The sequence below is a fragment of the Carassius auratus genome, chromosome 10 (genome assembly GCF_003368295.1).
Source record: "Carassius auratus strain Wakin chromosome 10, ASM336829v1, whole genome shotgun sequence".
Classification (NCBI taxonomy): Eukaryota; Metazoa; Chordata; class Actinopteri; order Cypriniformes; family Cyprinidae; genus Carassius; species Carassius auratus.
The window spans coordinates 672,486-689,191 of record NC_039252.1 but is presented as its reverse complement, the minus strand read 5'-3'; the positions used below and the strand labels follow the sequence as shown (position 1 = coordinate 689,191).

The window sequence follows — 16,706 nt, the reverse complement described above, 5'->3', positions numbered from 1 at the left end:
TATATAGCGCTTTAAACACGGTGGCAAGGAACCGAAACTCCATCAGACACAGAATGGAGTTCAATTCCAGGCTGCAGCAAAGTCAGATTGTGCAGAAGAATCATCTGTTTCCTGTGGTCTTGTCCTGGTGCTCCTCTGAGACAAGGTCTTTACAGGGGATCTGTATCTGGGGCTCTAGTTGTCCTGGTCTCCGCTGTCTTTCTGGGCAGTAGAGGTCCTTTCTAGGTGCTGATCCACCATCTGGTCTGGATACGTACTGGATCCGGGTGACTGCAGTGACCCTCTGATCTGGACACAGACTGGATCTCGTGGCTACGGTGACCTCGGAATAAGAAAGAAACAGACAAATATTAGCGTAGATGCCATTCTTCTAATGATGTAGAAAGTACGGTGTTATATGAAGTGTTTTCCGGTTCCGGTTTACCTAATTAATGCAGCCTAAAAATCCTTTAACGAATTTGGATATTAAAAGCATATTAGTATGTTATGTGTAAGTCAGGTTAAAGAGATGGGTCTTTAATCTAGATTTAAAATGCAAGAGTGTGAATTAAAATCACCTCCTAAAAACAAAAACTCCTCAGTACAGCAACTTTGCAAAGTTGAACAAAGGGTATCTAAAAACAATAATCTTTCCAAAGGTGCAGTTGGAGCATAACAACAAATAAGTACAAAAACAAAAATTTCATAAATAGCTCTAACTTATAACAGTCAGTCTACCTTTAATAATCTCATTTACGTCATAATAAATTGGTATTTTTTTTTACTGAACAAAATGGCAACTCCACCACTTAGTGTTGAACTGTGACTTAAAACAGATATCCCATTGAATTCTATCATCCAGTCAACACCATTATCTGAACTACTATGAGTCTCTTGTAAAAAAGCTATATCTACACATTTCTGTTTTATTTCTTCAAAAATATTCACCCTTTTTTAAAAATTCTTTGCACCATTAACATTCAAAGAAGCAAGACGCACTTCACTCATTATAAAGAGGAAAAATAAGAAAAGATGCATCCTGCAAAGCCAAAGAAAAAAACTATTCCTAATTTTCAGAACAAACAGTAACATTATTTAGAGCAACGCAATTTCTCACAATGTTTCTTTTTTAAATCTGTAATCTTCTTTGTTGGTAAAGCAGTCTCTAGCCACCATTTTTTGCTCAATCAGCAAATTGCTTCAGATCAGGGAAATATTCTTTTACTTGTACTCCTCCTGTATTTTTTGTTGATCTGAGAAACAATTGTATGTCCTCAAGTTCATAACTACGAGAAATTGGTTCACTCTGTGAGAGACTCACATTCAGAGGAATTGCTGTCACTCTCTGTGTCCTGCATTTCATTGCCTTGTAACTCGTCAGTTTTGCTTATTTTTGCATCCAGTGACTTTTTTTCTTTTTTGAGGGGTCTTAAAAAGAAGCTGTTCATCCTCCATTGATGACTGTGCCTCCTCACAATCTGTCAGATAAACAGCAGCCTAGGGTATATCATACGGAGCGGACTCAGTTTGCCCACTCCGAGATCTGCCTCAGTGTCCCCCGGATCGCTCTCAGAGGTCTCTTCTCCCATCAGCGCCTCCACTACACCGTTCTCTTCGATACCTTGTGCTGTTATGAGGATGGGTTTGGGACAAACTCAGATGCAGACAGGATGTTACAAACACAGGGTTTATTAACAAAAAGGGGAAAACAAAACCCACGAGGGGGAAAACAAGGACTAGGGTAGACACTAAATAACTCTACAAAACACAATAAACAAGGTAAACAAAGACTCTGAACACTAACTACTAACAAACACTCACGGTAGTACAAAGACTTCTTAGAGGGGTTACAAGGACACGATATCTCAGGAGGCTGACAGGAAGAAACACATATGTGGAACAGTTTGAGGAAACAATGAACCGACGAAAGACAGAGCACACTAGGAGATCTAAATAGGGGAACTAATCAAGACACGACAGGTGGCACAGATAGGACAATCACGACAAGACTAGGATAACAAGGGGGGCGGGGCAACGGAACTCGACAACACAAGCACATGGCCCAAAGGCAAGGCCATGTGCTTGTACACAAAACACGGGTCTGTCATGATCCTGCCTCTAGACTAGAGAAAAGTCAGGACATGATGGCAGGACCATGACATGTGCTTTCTCATTCTCCGTTTCACCTATATTTTTACTCGGGCAGTTCTGAATTAAATGTCCCATTTTTTTGCACCCAAAACACCTTCTCTTTCCAGTAACAAAAATGCTGTAGCTGAAATCATCAATCCTAAAGTTCAGCATTTAAGTTAAGTTAAGCCTAAATCTACATCATCAGGGATGATCATGTAGACGAATCTCCTAAAAGAACCTATATGTTTCAATAAAGGTGATTTGCTACTGATTGGTATCTTTTTTATTGGAGATACCAACTTGCCATAAAGTGGCAAAGCTTGCGTTAATATCTCATCACTCACGAAAGGTGGCAAGTTAGATAGAGTTACCTTTTTGGCAGGTAAAGAAAGTGGGAGGACCAAAACAAATTCTCCCCCCAACTAAAATTCCTTGTTCTACCAAATCATTCGCTTTATCCACGCTATCCAGAAATTCCACAATCGCATTATTCATCCTGGAAGCAGATAAAACTATTTTTACTGAAGTTTTCCTGAGCCCATGTTGTGATTTCCATTACAGTATCATTCCTATATGTAATGCAGTGCCATCTAAGGGCTGAAGATCACGGGCATCCAGTATGGTTTTCCAGCCTTACACACAGAGATTGTTTCAGATTCTCTGAATCTTTGGATGATATTATGCAGTGTAGATGATGATAACTTCAAACTCTTTGCAATTTTTCTCTCTGAAACTCCTTTCTGATATTGCTCCACTATTGGTGATCCTCTGCCCATCTTGACTTCTGAGAGACACTGCCAATCTCTTTTTATACCCAATCATGTTCCCAGTTGACTTAATAAGTCGCAAATTGGTCCTCCAGCTGTTCTTTATATGTACATTTAATTTTTTGCTACCTGTCCCAACTTTTTCGGAATGTGTAGCTCTAAGGAAATCCAAAATGAGCCAATATTGGGCATGACATTTCACAATGTCTCACTTTCAACATTTGATATCTTATCTATATTCTATTGTGAATAATATATAAATGTATGAGATTTGCAAATTATTTCATTCCTTTTTTACTCACAATTTGTACAGTGTCCCAACTTTTTTGGAATCGGGTTTGTAGTATAACAATATGTTAGCTTTGGTGGATCAGTGAATGCAGGAGAATAAGAGAGATAATGCACATAGTGTGTATGTGTGTGTCTATGTGCAGCAGTTAAACTGAATACAATGTTTATATCTCATTCTTTCAGATGATGAGAGAGATGAGAACTACTGGCCAGCCTTGTGGACTGAAAGTCAGGCTAGGGGATTTATATGTGCTCTGAAAATTTCCATCTGATAAAACCTGTGCTCCAGGGACAAAAGTTTTCTGTTGCTAATAATAAATTGACATGTTGATATCACACAAGCAGTTTTCAGAATGCTCTCAGTTACATATAATGTATATTGTATGCATCAGTGAGTGAGGTGGTGATAGGGTGGCGTTTTGGGACGGTGAGTAGCTATGAGGCTGTGGGAAAAATCAGAGTATGCTCACTACAAAAAAACTAGACTACACCACTGGGTTGAACTGTTATTGAACAGTGTTTTAAATGCAACTTAACCACTGATTTCTAGCTGTGTCCTCTTTTAGAAGGCCAAACAAATAGGTTTTGCTTTCACAACGTAACACAGTGTCTCCACAACATGGAGGCAGTGACAACAGCGAGAATAAAAGTTACGCTTTCTTTCTGAAGATTTGGGTGGCGTTATGAAAATCTTCCCACACAGTGACGTAGACATGTGGGGGAGTGTTTAAAATAGGTGTTTTAGTAGGCAGTGGACGAGTCTTAACTTTGAAAAAGAATATCTCTTTGGAATTGAGACTTTAGTCTTTGCAACTTTTCAGAACTTCTTTATACACAAAGAGCTTGTAACACTCCAAAGAGAAAGGAAAAATCGAAATCGCATCATATGACCCCTTTAAGAGACTCATTGTACAGTCAAATACAGCAGAACATTCCTGAGCTCCAGTCTCTCCATGAAAACATGATAACACAACACACATGTAAAACTTATCTGATAATCACGGAGCTATTTGATGTTGAATGTAGAGTTGTGAGGAGCAGGGTTTGGGTTTGTATGTGTTTGTTGGGTTCTGGTGTAATCTGAGCGCTCTCTCTGTCTCTCTTGTTTTCTCTTGCAGCCCACTGTGCTGAGAAGTGTGTGCACGGCCGCTGTGTGGCCCCCAGCACCTGTCAGTGTGAGCCAGCGGTGTGAGCCAGCGGTGTGACCTGCTCCAGCGGTGAGTGCTGCAGCTGCGTTTGTCTGTCTCTCTCAATCAATCAATCAATCACCTTTATTTATATAGTGCTTTAAACAGAATACATTGCGTCAAAGCACTGAACAGCATCAATTAGAACAGTGTGTCAGTAATGCAAAATGATAGTTAAAGGCAGTTCATCATTGAATTCAGTGATGTCATCTGTGTTCAGTTGAAATAGTGTCTGTGCATTTATTTGCAATCAAGTCAATGATATCGCTGTAGATGAAGTGACCCCAACTAAGCAAGCCAGAGGCGACAGCGGCAAGGAGCCGAAACTCCATCGGTGACAGAATGGAGAAAAAAACCTTGGGAGAAACCAGGCTCAGTTGGGGTCAGTTCTCCTCTGACCAGACGAAACCAGTAGTTCAATTCCAGGCTGCAGCAAAGTCAGATTGTGCAGAAGAATCATCTGTTTCCTGTGGTCTTGTCCTGGTGCTCCTCTGAGACAAGGTCTTTACAGGGGATCTGTATATGGGGCTCTAGTTGTCCTGGTCTCCGCTGTCTTTCAGGGCAGTAGAGGTCCTTTCTAGGTGCTGATCCACCATCTGGTCTGGATACGTACTGGATCCGGGTGACTGCAGTGACCCTCTGATCTGGACACAGACTGGATCTGGTGGCTACGGTGACCTCGGAATAATAAAAAAAAAGAGACTAATATTAGCGTAGATGCCAAGTATATTGTATGTTATAGGAAGTGTTCTCGGTTCCAGTTCACCTAATTAGTGCAGCCTAAAAATCCTTTAACTGGACCCACTTTATATTAAGTGGCCTTAACTACTATGTACTTACATTTTAATTAATAATTTAGGACAATGTACTTATTGTTTACATACATGTTTTTACATTGTACTTATATATAAAAAAAACTACATGTAATTACATCTGTATTTAATTTCTGTAATTACATTTATAATTACACTGTTGACCCATACTTTACACTTTAACCCACCCTTAAACTTACCCATACCTCCAACCCTCTCCCTAACCTTACCCCTATCCCACCTCAATAGCAGCAAAAGTGTCTTACAATACAATATGAACACAATAAGTACATTGTACTTACTTTTGATGTAAGTACATAGTAGTTAAGGCCACCTAATATAAAGTGGGACCCAAACAGCTCTCATTGCACCGTCCCAGAGTCAATTATTTTGGCATCCCTCCACCTCCCCATCACCTCCTCTATTCCTGTTTTTCTCCCTCTATGTAGTACCGAAATGGGGGATTAAACTTGGCGCTCAAGCTGAGCCTTAGGTTCGAGCCTCCATTAAGGACAGCAAGCCAAGTTTGTTTACCATTAACCACCATTAACCATCAGGACTGTATGGGAAAGCAAACTCGTGAAATGAATATTAGAGATGTTAGTATGTTATGTGTAAACCAGGCTAAAGAGATGGGTCTTTAATCTAGATTTAAACTGACAGTGGTGACCATTGTCAAGGACTATATATTCTCCACTCTCACACCACTCTGTCTGGCTGGATTAATTGGTAATGGTTGATCATGTCTTAGTTGAATTGTGTGTGTGCGTGTATCTGTTTCTGTTTTGTTTTTGCCTTGTTGGCCTTTTTGTTCATTAAAAAATAATTTCCCTGCATTTGGACCCAGACCGTGTTTCTTCCACAGCACACTCTTCGCTGTGCCGTGACAGACAGAGTGTGTCTGCCTCTCTAACAATGTTAGGTAGGTTATTCCAGAGTTTGGGAGCTGAATAGGAAAAATATCTGCCGCCCAGAGTTGATTTTGATATTCTTGGTATTATCAAATTTTCTGAGTTTCAAGAATTTAGATACATTTTTCGTCAGGCAGCAAAGAAATATAGAGCGGAGTATCATTAGCATAACAGTGAAAGCTATCACCATGTTTCCAAATGATATCTCCCAAGAGTAACATGTAAAGTATAAAAAGTAGCGGTCCTTCTACTGAGCCTTTAGGTACTCCATACTTCACTTGTGATTGGTGTGATTCCTTTTCTATAACTTCCACTAATTGATGGCGTTCAGAGTGATTCGAATGCATTGGATCCATGTGCTCTCTTATTGCTCTCGCGGTACTTTAATGTCAAACAGTGATCCTTCTGTGCGTGCAGCGGTGCTTCAAGTTGAACGCGTCTATCTACTTTGTGCGATTGCTTTGGAAATTGGCAGGCCGTAAAATCGTGTCGTATATCACTTCGTCTGTACGATTTTCAGAAAAACTCACTCGTGCCATGTGCGTGGACATACGATCTTCCGACCATCTGAATTCGCACCGTGTATGCCTGCCTTTACTGGCCGACTGAGTCCTTATATATCAAAACAATTGTGTAGGCCTACTACAATACTTATGTGTTGCAACATCAGTAAAAGTGTGTTTGAAAAGTGGTGACTAGTCAACAAAAGAGTCCACAGAGAAATGTAATATGTAAAGAATGAATAACTACTGACATGATCAGGCACTTCAGTTAATATAAACAGGCATTTCTCAAAGTTTAAAATCCCTCAGAAGGTCAGCAGAGAGCATGTATTCACTGCATTCACTGCAAGATCCAGTGTTGATCTGTGTCTGCACAGACAGTCTTAGATGGATACATTCATCTCTATTATATAATAAAGGAGAGGATGTGGAAAAACTGTTTAAAAGCTGTTTTTGGACTAACAAGGACATTTTGAGTTACGAGTTTAGACATTATGAGTTTATGGTACAATGACCTCTTAAATCTCAAAAGATCTAAGGAAATATGACATTTAAAATGCTGTGGTGCTTTAATATTGTGATTAGATGCAGTTTAAGGTTATAGAAGAAATCAATACATTGAGAGAAATTTTAATCTAAAATGTAAACACTATTAATCTATAGAAGTGTAAAATATTTATTAATCCTTTTTATCATAAATATTTATTTACATTTTTACCATTTTAAATCCCTTAAGCCTATCCCTATTATTTAATTCCAGATAAAGTAGGTTTTGAATTAATATCAAGAGTCAAGAGGTATTTATTTATCATTTGTGTAGTTAACACCGGGGAAAACTGGTCATTGAAATGCTTGTGATGATGCTCAGACATACAGTGACAATATCAGGACCATACATAAAATAAATAGCATACAGATATAAACGTACGTGGAGGGCACTGAGATATTGAGTGATTTAAGTGACCATAGGCAGAACAATAATCACAGACAGAGCATTAAATACAAATACTGTAAGAGGCAGTTACATATAATAAGGGTAGACAGTGTTAAGAGTGGCAGTGCAAGTTAAATTTATAATAACTTGAGAGCAGTGTGTATTCCAGTTTTAGATTAAGGATAGCCGATGGCTTGAAGATAGAAGCTGTTCTTCAGTTTGGTTGTCAGGTGATAACAGGTGATAAGCAGGGTTAGTGCGGTCCTTTCTCAAGCAGCGAGTTTGATAGGTGTCCTGTAAGGCTGGTATAGGTCGAGTCACACATAATCCAGGACATTTGTTTATCTGAATGTGTTTCGTAACAGCCATGTTGCATTCAGAATGTTTTGGGGTTGAAGAACAGATACATATCATTGCACTTGACCATATTATTGTTATGTAGTCTTGTGCTTTATATTAAGAAAAACTACAGATTTAAAAATGATGCACAAACAGTGTACAAACGATGACCTTGATTTAGTTCCAAATGCAAAGTTGAAGGTTTGAGCATGACAAGATAACACAATGAAATACTTTCAAAGACTATCATAGAAACATAGCTATGTTTTAGCCATGTGGTCAGAAAGACTTGTGTAATGTGATATCAGACAGATCATCATATTACATGCAGAGGAAGAAACATCGCAGCATATCAGGGTTATGATACTGAAAACACACAATGAATGAAACAAATCGACTCCTATTGCAATGAAAATCCAACATTTACAAACTTTTACATTACATACTAAACAAAGATCAGTCTATCGAATAATGTGAGTAAGCTGTGGAGCTGTGGTATTTCTGGATGTGTTGTCAGCAGTATCTCAGCATTAGCTAGTCCTGCTCCTGTTTTATTATAGAGGCTCATGGAGAAGGATTTGGCTTCACGGCTGCGGTCAGCAGTGATATGACTTTAATCCATCTGAAGACTCATTGTATCTGGCTTTTCCGGGCCACAAGAAGCCAACAAAACACCCTGCTCTGAATTAAGGCTAAAGGAAAAAGGTCTTTTCTTCATCCGCTGAGAGCAAAACTAAGAGAAGGCACTGGTTGGCCAGAAACCCAGGAAATGACCTCATGTGATGTCAGATGTAGGAAAGGCTGGCACAATAACACAAGATGCTCAAACAGACCTTACTGCCTCTAATCTCTCATTCACATTACAGTCCTGCTTTATAGGGCTGAGGTGACTATATATTAGCCTGGTAATACCAGACAGAGTCTGGAATGGCACAATAGAGAAGTGTTTTCTCTCTCGCTAGGGGGCGCTTGTCTGAAGTTTAAAATCATTGGTTACCCGTAAGCCAATCAGATAAGTTTAGTCATGACGTATGTTATGCGCCTGTACAGCCGCATCGGAGCACAGACATCATGCATCGAACTCAAATCTATGATTGAACTTCCACTGTAAACCTGTTGTTAAACACTCTTCTTGTTCTGGCTTCAGTTTGAAAAAGAGTTGAATGTTCTCCATAACAGAGCGAATTGCATCCCGTGTCTCGTTTCCCATTTCCGCGGTCGTTTCGGTTTTCGATTTCTCTAACCTACAATGTAAAACTCTGAGCTAAGCATCTACGTCACGGCTCTCAGCCCGTCCTCTGTTCGTTGATTGGCCCGGCTGTTTCCAGACCGGAAAAAAAGAAAGCTCTGACGCTGTATCAGACTGAGTACAGAAGCGAAATGAAATTGAGCGGAAGTAGGAAGTCTGACGTAGTCAAGCTAACAATATATACAGTTGCAATCAAAATTACTCAACCCCCAGAGACTGCAGTACTTTACAAATACAAGCCTTTCTGAAGAGCCAGAATAAAATAAAAATTGTATTTATAACAGTTCACTGGCATATTAAAAGTGATATTGTCAATATATAATGTAATACTTTTGAGTATACTTTGAGAGTATACTTTTTTTGCTATGTCATAATTATTCAACCCCTATTCAACATTGCTGTTTTTAAATCACTTATTTGCATGGTGGGCAATAAAACTGTCTCAAAACACAATTAAGCCTTTAGAAACTTTAAAAACAGAATTAGCTTGAGCCGTTACACAGTTAACCCATGCATGTGTTGAAGTTGAGCAGCAAAAATGTCAACAGAGATCTCACAAAAGCTAAAGAGAATAAATATTGTAGTACTTTAGAAAGACTAAGACTATATGATGATTTCCAAGACATTGAAAGTTCCTAGAGACACAGCTCTCAGCCTTATTCCTTAGCTTAAAGTGTGTTTTACCAGAAAACCTTTGAGAGGTTGTGGAAGAAAAAGCACAATATCATAAAATGTTTAATCAGAGCAACTGAGAAAAATCTGCAATGTAGAGCCAAAGACTTGCAAGATGACCCGATGAAAGGAGGAAAACCATTTCAAAGCAGTGTGTGAGAAGAACACTAGACAAGTATTGCCTTTATGTGGAGACATCTTGATGAAAATACCACTCTTGAACTTGAACTTGATAAAATTCATTTGTGTGGACCTGTGGAGCTCTGGAGGAATGTTTTATGGAGTGATGTGACCAAAACTGGAACTTTTTGGACCCATGGATCAGGTGGATCGGTAAATTCCCTCAGGTGTTGATTCCACATAGAGCAGCTGTTACTACACAGAGCCGTTGTTAACTGAGAAGATACGCCAATAAATACTGCACATCACAATCCCATTCATGGAAACAAAAAAAGTTAAAATTAATATTAAAGTTAGTATTGCTATAAACAACAACAACAACAAAACATTTACACCTTGGTAAAATTATAAACAAATAAATGTGACTCAATTATCTTAGAACTTTAAAAAAAATTCATGTACCTAAAACAATGATACAGTATAAATTAATAAATTCAATTAAATTTTAGACACAATGCAATTAATAGTAACATTTTCTTTCCGGTCTAATAGTGGTATCTGATTGGGAGAATTCACACAGGACATTTTAAGAAATTAATAAGCCTCAAGATAGCTTAATAAACCAGTTTCTCAGCAGCGGAAGTTGTTATAGTTGAGTAAACTTCGAGAGCAGTGAATGGGAGAGTATCACAAATATATTGTTTGCATTCTCATTTACTCAAAACTCTACAATAGCATTTTCACAACTTTCAATCAAAGGAAAAAATCTGACAGAGACTGATAACAGCAGTCAGAAGAGAGAACAATGTGAAATTTAGCATTCATCCCAAAGACTCTGGATTAGAAACACCCTTGCATTTACAATCTTTCTTGTAATTTGATACAAATGTGATATAATATAAAGTATAGTGTTATAAATGCACATCATTTTTTAAAAATCAAAATAATAAAAAATTGTGACAAACATGTACGTTAACATGGATGTATAACTATTTAACAAATGTAAACGACAACAATTTAGAAAAGTTGAAGAAAAGAGTTACAATGAATAAACGTAAACATCATGTGTAAACCTGACTAATTATTGTTTGTGACCTTGTGTTTGTTGTCTCCATTTCGTCTCACAAAGTGCATTAGACTCGTAAGCATCGCAGCTATTAAATTAATGGTTAAAACAAACATTTCAAATAAAAAAACATACAGTTTAATGTGCCAGTGTAGGAATTAGTATACAAATAATAAATCTGTGTATTTATTTGGGAGCCTTTACTCACCTTGTGCTGCGGTTGTTTCTTTCTTTGAGGAAAGGAGCCGTTACTTCTAGTTCTTTGTATTTGAAATCGCTCTTCCATGCGCACGCGCGCGCGAGTGTAAGCAAACAGCAGGAGCGCGAGGACGACAAACCTCATGCATTTTCTTCTTCTTGACAACAGCTGAACAATTATTTCTGAATAATTTAAACTTATTTCATTAGGGAAATAAAAAAAATCTAAATATTACTATTGTACCGATTGTTATAATTAGAATTTTTTTTTTTATTAATGCATTGAGTCATATTTAGTTAAATAAAATATGTAATTTTTGCTTTAAAGTTTCAAGATAAACTATCCACCTTCAAATGATTTAACATTTAGCCTATTTCAATAAAACTATTTTTACTGGATGCCTGTTTGCTTGTATATATTCCCTATTGCCTAGTTCCTCCAGGAACCTCCAGAGCGCTTTGAGGTCTCCGTGTAATGAAAGGGTGACTCCAGAACCTCAGAACTGGGAACAAAGTGCTTCGAGGATCCCATGAGTTCCTGTACAAACTGCAAATACTATAATGGTTCTTCCAGGATCCCTATTATGAGAAAAAGAGCTTTGAGGCACTTAAAATACATTTTAATGTTCCTGGAGTACTCAAAAGGATACCTGAGGCACGTTTAGTTTTTACAGTGTAGCTTGTGTCTCGTCTTCTGCGTCACCTGTGTGCTGTGATCTGCTTTGTTCTGAATGTATTAGCAGGGTTCGGTTCAGACGTGAAGGTTTTGCATTCGAGCCGGTGAAAACAATGGTTCTTGATTTGGTGAGCAGGTGACGGATCAGAGTCAGTGTGGATGACCTGAACCGACTCGCCATCACTAAAACACTGCTTACTGTAGCTCTTCTTATAGCCTGAAGAAACTTTCCTGAGGTTTCAATCAGGTTTGTGGAAGACATCAAAACCCATCAAATACATATAAAAGATGAAACACTTCTAATGATTGCTTCATGGTGAATTAGGGTAAGCTTTGATCAGTGCACCTCATGTCTCAGATGAGCCTCAGAACACTGCACATGACAGGGTTTCCCAGCCTCAGTAGAGGAGTGATAGCACAGCCTCACACACACCTGAGCGAGTGCAGCAGATGTGTTTCTGAGCACTGACACACAGCTGACGAGAGCAGATTCAGAGCTTGAACTGTCTGCAACACTGCAACTCAGAACAGTTGTTTCAAAACACAGAAGAAACATACTGATATCATTTCTCAGTATATCTCAATATCCAACATCTGGGTAGTGTTGGGTATTCAGACTCATGTCATGATTCAGTTTTGATTCACAGGCTGGTGATTGGATTCATTCTTGATTTCATTAATTTGGATACATCCATTTTTCTAAAGAAAAAAAAATGGGGCCTGTAAACAGTGTTTGGGAGTAAGTTCAAGTTCAAGTTCAAGTCTGCTTTATTGTCAATTTCCACATGTACAGTAAATACATACAGAGAATCGAAATTACGTTACTCTCAGACCCCGGTGCATACAGATGACATTAACATTAAAGCCTAAAAAAATAACTAGATCAAATATAAAATGTAGATACAATTATACAATAAGGGAATTATAAAAAAAGACATATAATAAAAATAAAAGTTAAAAATAAAGTTAAATAAAGCAGCGCAAGGTAAATTACAGATATAGTGCAAATCAATGAAGTGAACAACAGTGCAGTTAAAAGATTTTTTAATGCAAAAAAATCACTTATTAAAAATATCTTAAGTCTGATTAAAGTGACAAGTGACAAGTGACCAAGAGCAGTTATTTAACTGACTGATGAGGTAGTTCCATGCCGAATGAGGTAGTGAGCGGTGAGTGAGCAGACCAATGCTGCACAAGTGACTCGTGCATGTCATCATATAATTAGTGTGTGTGTGGGGGGGGGGGTTCATAGTTCAGTGGTGCCTGGGGAAGAAGAGGGGAGGGGGGGCAGGTTCGGGAGGGAGTTCAGCTTCCTGACAGCCTGATGGATGAAGCTGTCCTTCAGTCTGCTGGTCCTGGCCTGGAGACTCCGCAGTCTCCTCCCTGATGGCAGCAGGCTGAAGAAGCTGTGTGATGGGTGAGTGGGATCACCTGTGATGCAGAGGGCTTTGCGAGTGAGACGTGTTCCATAAATGTCCTGGAGGGAGGGGAGAGAGACACCAATGATCTTCTCAGCTGCTCTCACTATGCGTTGCAGAGTCTTTCGGCAGGACGCGTTGCAGGCGCCATACCACACAGAGATGCAGCTCGTCAGGATGCTCTCGATGGTGCCTCTGTAGAAGGTGTACATGGTGGGGGGTGGGGCTCTGGCTCTTCTCAGTTGGCGGAGGAAGTAGAGACGCTGTTGTCATTTCTTGGCCAGAGCTGCAGTGTTTTCAGTCCAGGAGAGGTCCTCTGTGATGTGCACACCCAGGAACTTGGTGCTGCTCACTCTCTCCACAGTCGCACCGCTGATGGTCAGAGGAACATGCTGAGTGTGTGCTCTCCTGAAGTCTACAACAATCTCCTTCGTCTTCTCCACGTTCAGTGGTATACTATACAGTACAGTCATTTAATGACAAAAATGTGTAATTAAATTAGTTATTTATGAAAATGTTAATGATTACAAAGAGGGTTAATCTGAATATTTTCACACACATACACATTTGATTGACTTCTTTAATTAATTGCAGTGACTGCTTTAAAATGTTTGGGAGTTTAGGACACATGTTTATTCAATAACTCTTTTATTTCCTATTTGGATTCATGTATATGTTTTATTTTTAACATTAACTATTTTTTCCCAAGGCATTGTTAGATGCCAGTCATAGCTGTACAAAGAATTGATTTCAAAAATAATATCAAAGCTATTAAACTATATATTGTTATGATTTTAAATCTCTATTTAATCTCAGAACAATATCAAAGAAATATTCTTTAGAAATGTAGTAACGTAATCAAATATATTCAGTTACACTGCTTTAATAAAATGATTGTACCAGTATCACATTGTAAATAGTGTAACTCTTAATCTGCAGCCTGTGCCGGGGATCCCTGGGGTCCGCACAGCCGCTGTCAGTGTCAGAACGGGGCTCTGTGTAACCCCATCACCGGAGCCTGTCTCTGTGCACCTGGGTACCACGGCCGGTGCTGCCAGGACCCCTGCGAACCCTCCACATACGGACACGGCTGCCAGCAGAGGTGCCTGTGCCAGAACAACGCCACCTGCCACCACGTCACGGAGAGTGTGTGTGCAGCCCGGGATACACGGGAGCATTGTGAGTTGACCTGCACGCTCAGAACACACTCACTGTACACAGAGCACACTCTATATTACTGTTCTTACTACTGCCTGCACACAAAACCTTCTGAAAGATGACACGCACACAGCACACAGCACTGTGAACACCCTTGTTATTCACTTTTTTGAACTTTATGAATGATTATTTTAGGTTGTGTCTTGTTCGAGCCTAAACCAATCAGGTTCCTCGTGCTCTTTCAGGACGCCTCTCTTCTAGGAAGTGAACACTATATAAACAGGACAATTACAGACCATTACCATCTCTCAATCTGCTAGTGCTACTTTTTGCTTCCTTCATCACCTTCAAAATAAATAAGCATTGTACACTAGGCTAGAAATAGAAAATCAGTTTCTGGTCAATTTTGGCACTAAAAAAATACTGTATCTTCATATGAAAAACAGTGTGCTAGTTTGTCATTAAGATGCTCTTTTAAAATATCTATCAATATATACATTTGTAATATATATATATATATATATATATATATATATATATATATATATATATATATATATATATATATATATATATATATATATTATATATTCATTTGTCATGTTCAAGGGCGCATGCTCATGCAGCGACCAGCAGCGAGGCACAGGATAAATGTTTTGTTAATGTTTACGTTATGTTTTGTTTATCGTTTGTTTATATTCATTTATTTCTTGTTTATATATCAGTTTATTTCTTTTTTTTTTTTTGAGTAGTATGGAGTGGATTGTTTTGTTTTTGTTGTGGACGGCGTTACACATCGTGGAGATGCTGAATGAGTTGCCCAACCCTACGCACATCCGATACAGTAGAGACTTTCTCTTAAAATGGAGTAACTTCCAAGTCAATAACCCTCCCTCGGATTTAATCTTCCCTAACCTAAGCTGTTTCGCCGATAAATCGAGAGGAAAGGGGGAATTTACAGATGAGCCACCCCGCAAGACCAGGAAACGAGGTAAGCGAGGTGGCGTACTTCATAGACTGAGAAAACAATCTCTTTCCCGGTTCCCCCTGCCTTCTATCATTCTATCAAATGCCCAGTCACTTCGAAATAAAACTGATGAGCTGCAAGCCAATGTACGCTTCCAGCATGAATTCAGAGACGCGTGTTTACTGGCGATCACAGAGACATGGCTTTCAGAAAGTGATTTGAACTCGGAGCTGGTCATTGATGGTTTTGGGGCACCTGTCCGCCTGGACCGAGATGCGAGTGTTACTGGAAGGTCGCGAGGTGGGGGGGTTTGCCTATACGTGAATTAAAGATATTGTAAAAATGTTCTTGTTAGAGAAAGTTTATGCACTAAGGATGTTGAACTTTTGTCAGTGTCCCTGCGCCCCCCATACTTGCCCCGGGAGTTTCCCCAAATGTGACAGTGACAGTTGTGTATATTCATCCAAGAGCAAATGCGGATAAAGCCGCAGAGTCGATACTGCAAGTAACTCAAAAACTGCAAGGAATATCGCCCGAAGCACCTGTCTTCGTTCTTGGTGATTTTAACCATTGCTCGCTGAAGAAATGTCTGAGAGACTTTCACCAATATGTCACGTGCCCGACCAGGCAAAAGAAGTCACTGGATTTGTGTTACGGTTCTATCAAGGACGCATATAAAGCTCTCCCGCTCCCCCCGCTGAGCGGGGCCGACCATAACTGTGTCCAGCTCATCCCGTCATATCGCACGGCCCTAAGGAGGGGGAAAACTCTCATGAAACACGTTAAGAACTGGACTGAGGAAGCAATCCTGAGTTTACAGGGTTGTTTTGATTGCACCGTCTGGGGCATGTTTAAGGACTCCTGTACCAACATAAATGATCTTACAGATGTTGTTAGTTGTTATACTTCCTATTGTGTTGATAATGTAATCCCTGATAAAATTGTGCAGGTATATCCAAACAATAAGCCATGGGTAAGGAAATCACTAAAGCTGTTACTAAACAAAAAGAGGCAGGCATTTAGGGAAGGAAACTTTTTAGAATTAAATAAATTGAAAAAGGAAATAAGAAGTAAAATAAGGAGAGCAAAGCAGGGTTACAAGGAAAAAATAGAGAAAGACTTTGGTGGTAGGAATTTACGTTCAGCCTGGGATGGTATGAGAACTGTTATCGGCACCAGGAGAGAAAAGAATGTCAAGGTTGTGTTAGAAGGGTTTAGTTGTGACAGTTTGCTTGCAACAGAGCTAAACAAATTTTATTTGAGGTTTGATACCACTAATTTTAGTAATGTTATTTTAGAACAGAAATCACATTTATCTGGAAATGG

At 39.1% G+C, this 16,706-nt stretch overlaps 1 pseudogene; it reads left to right on the top strand.

Moving 5' to 3' along the window:
- LOC113109433 (multiple epidermal growth factor-like domains protein 10) overlaps nucleotides 1–16,706 on the top strand; it is a 36,837-nt pseudogene that overhangs the window by 9,249 nt on the left and 10,882 nt on the right.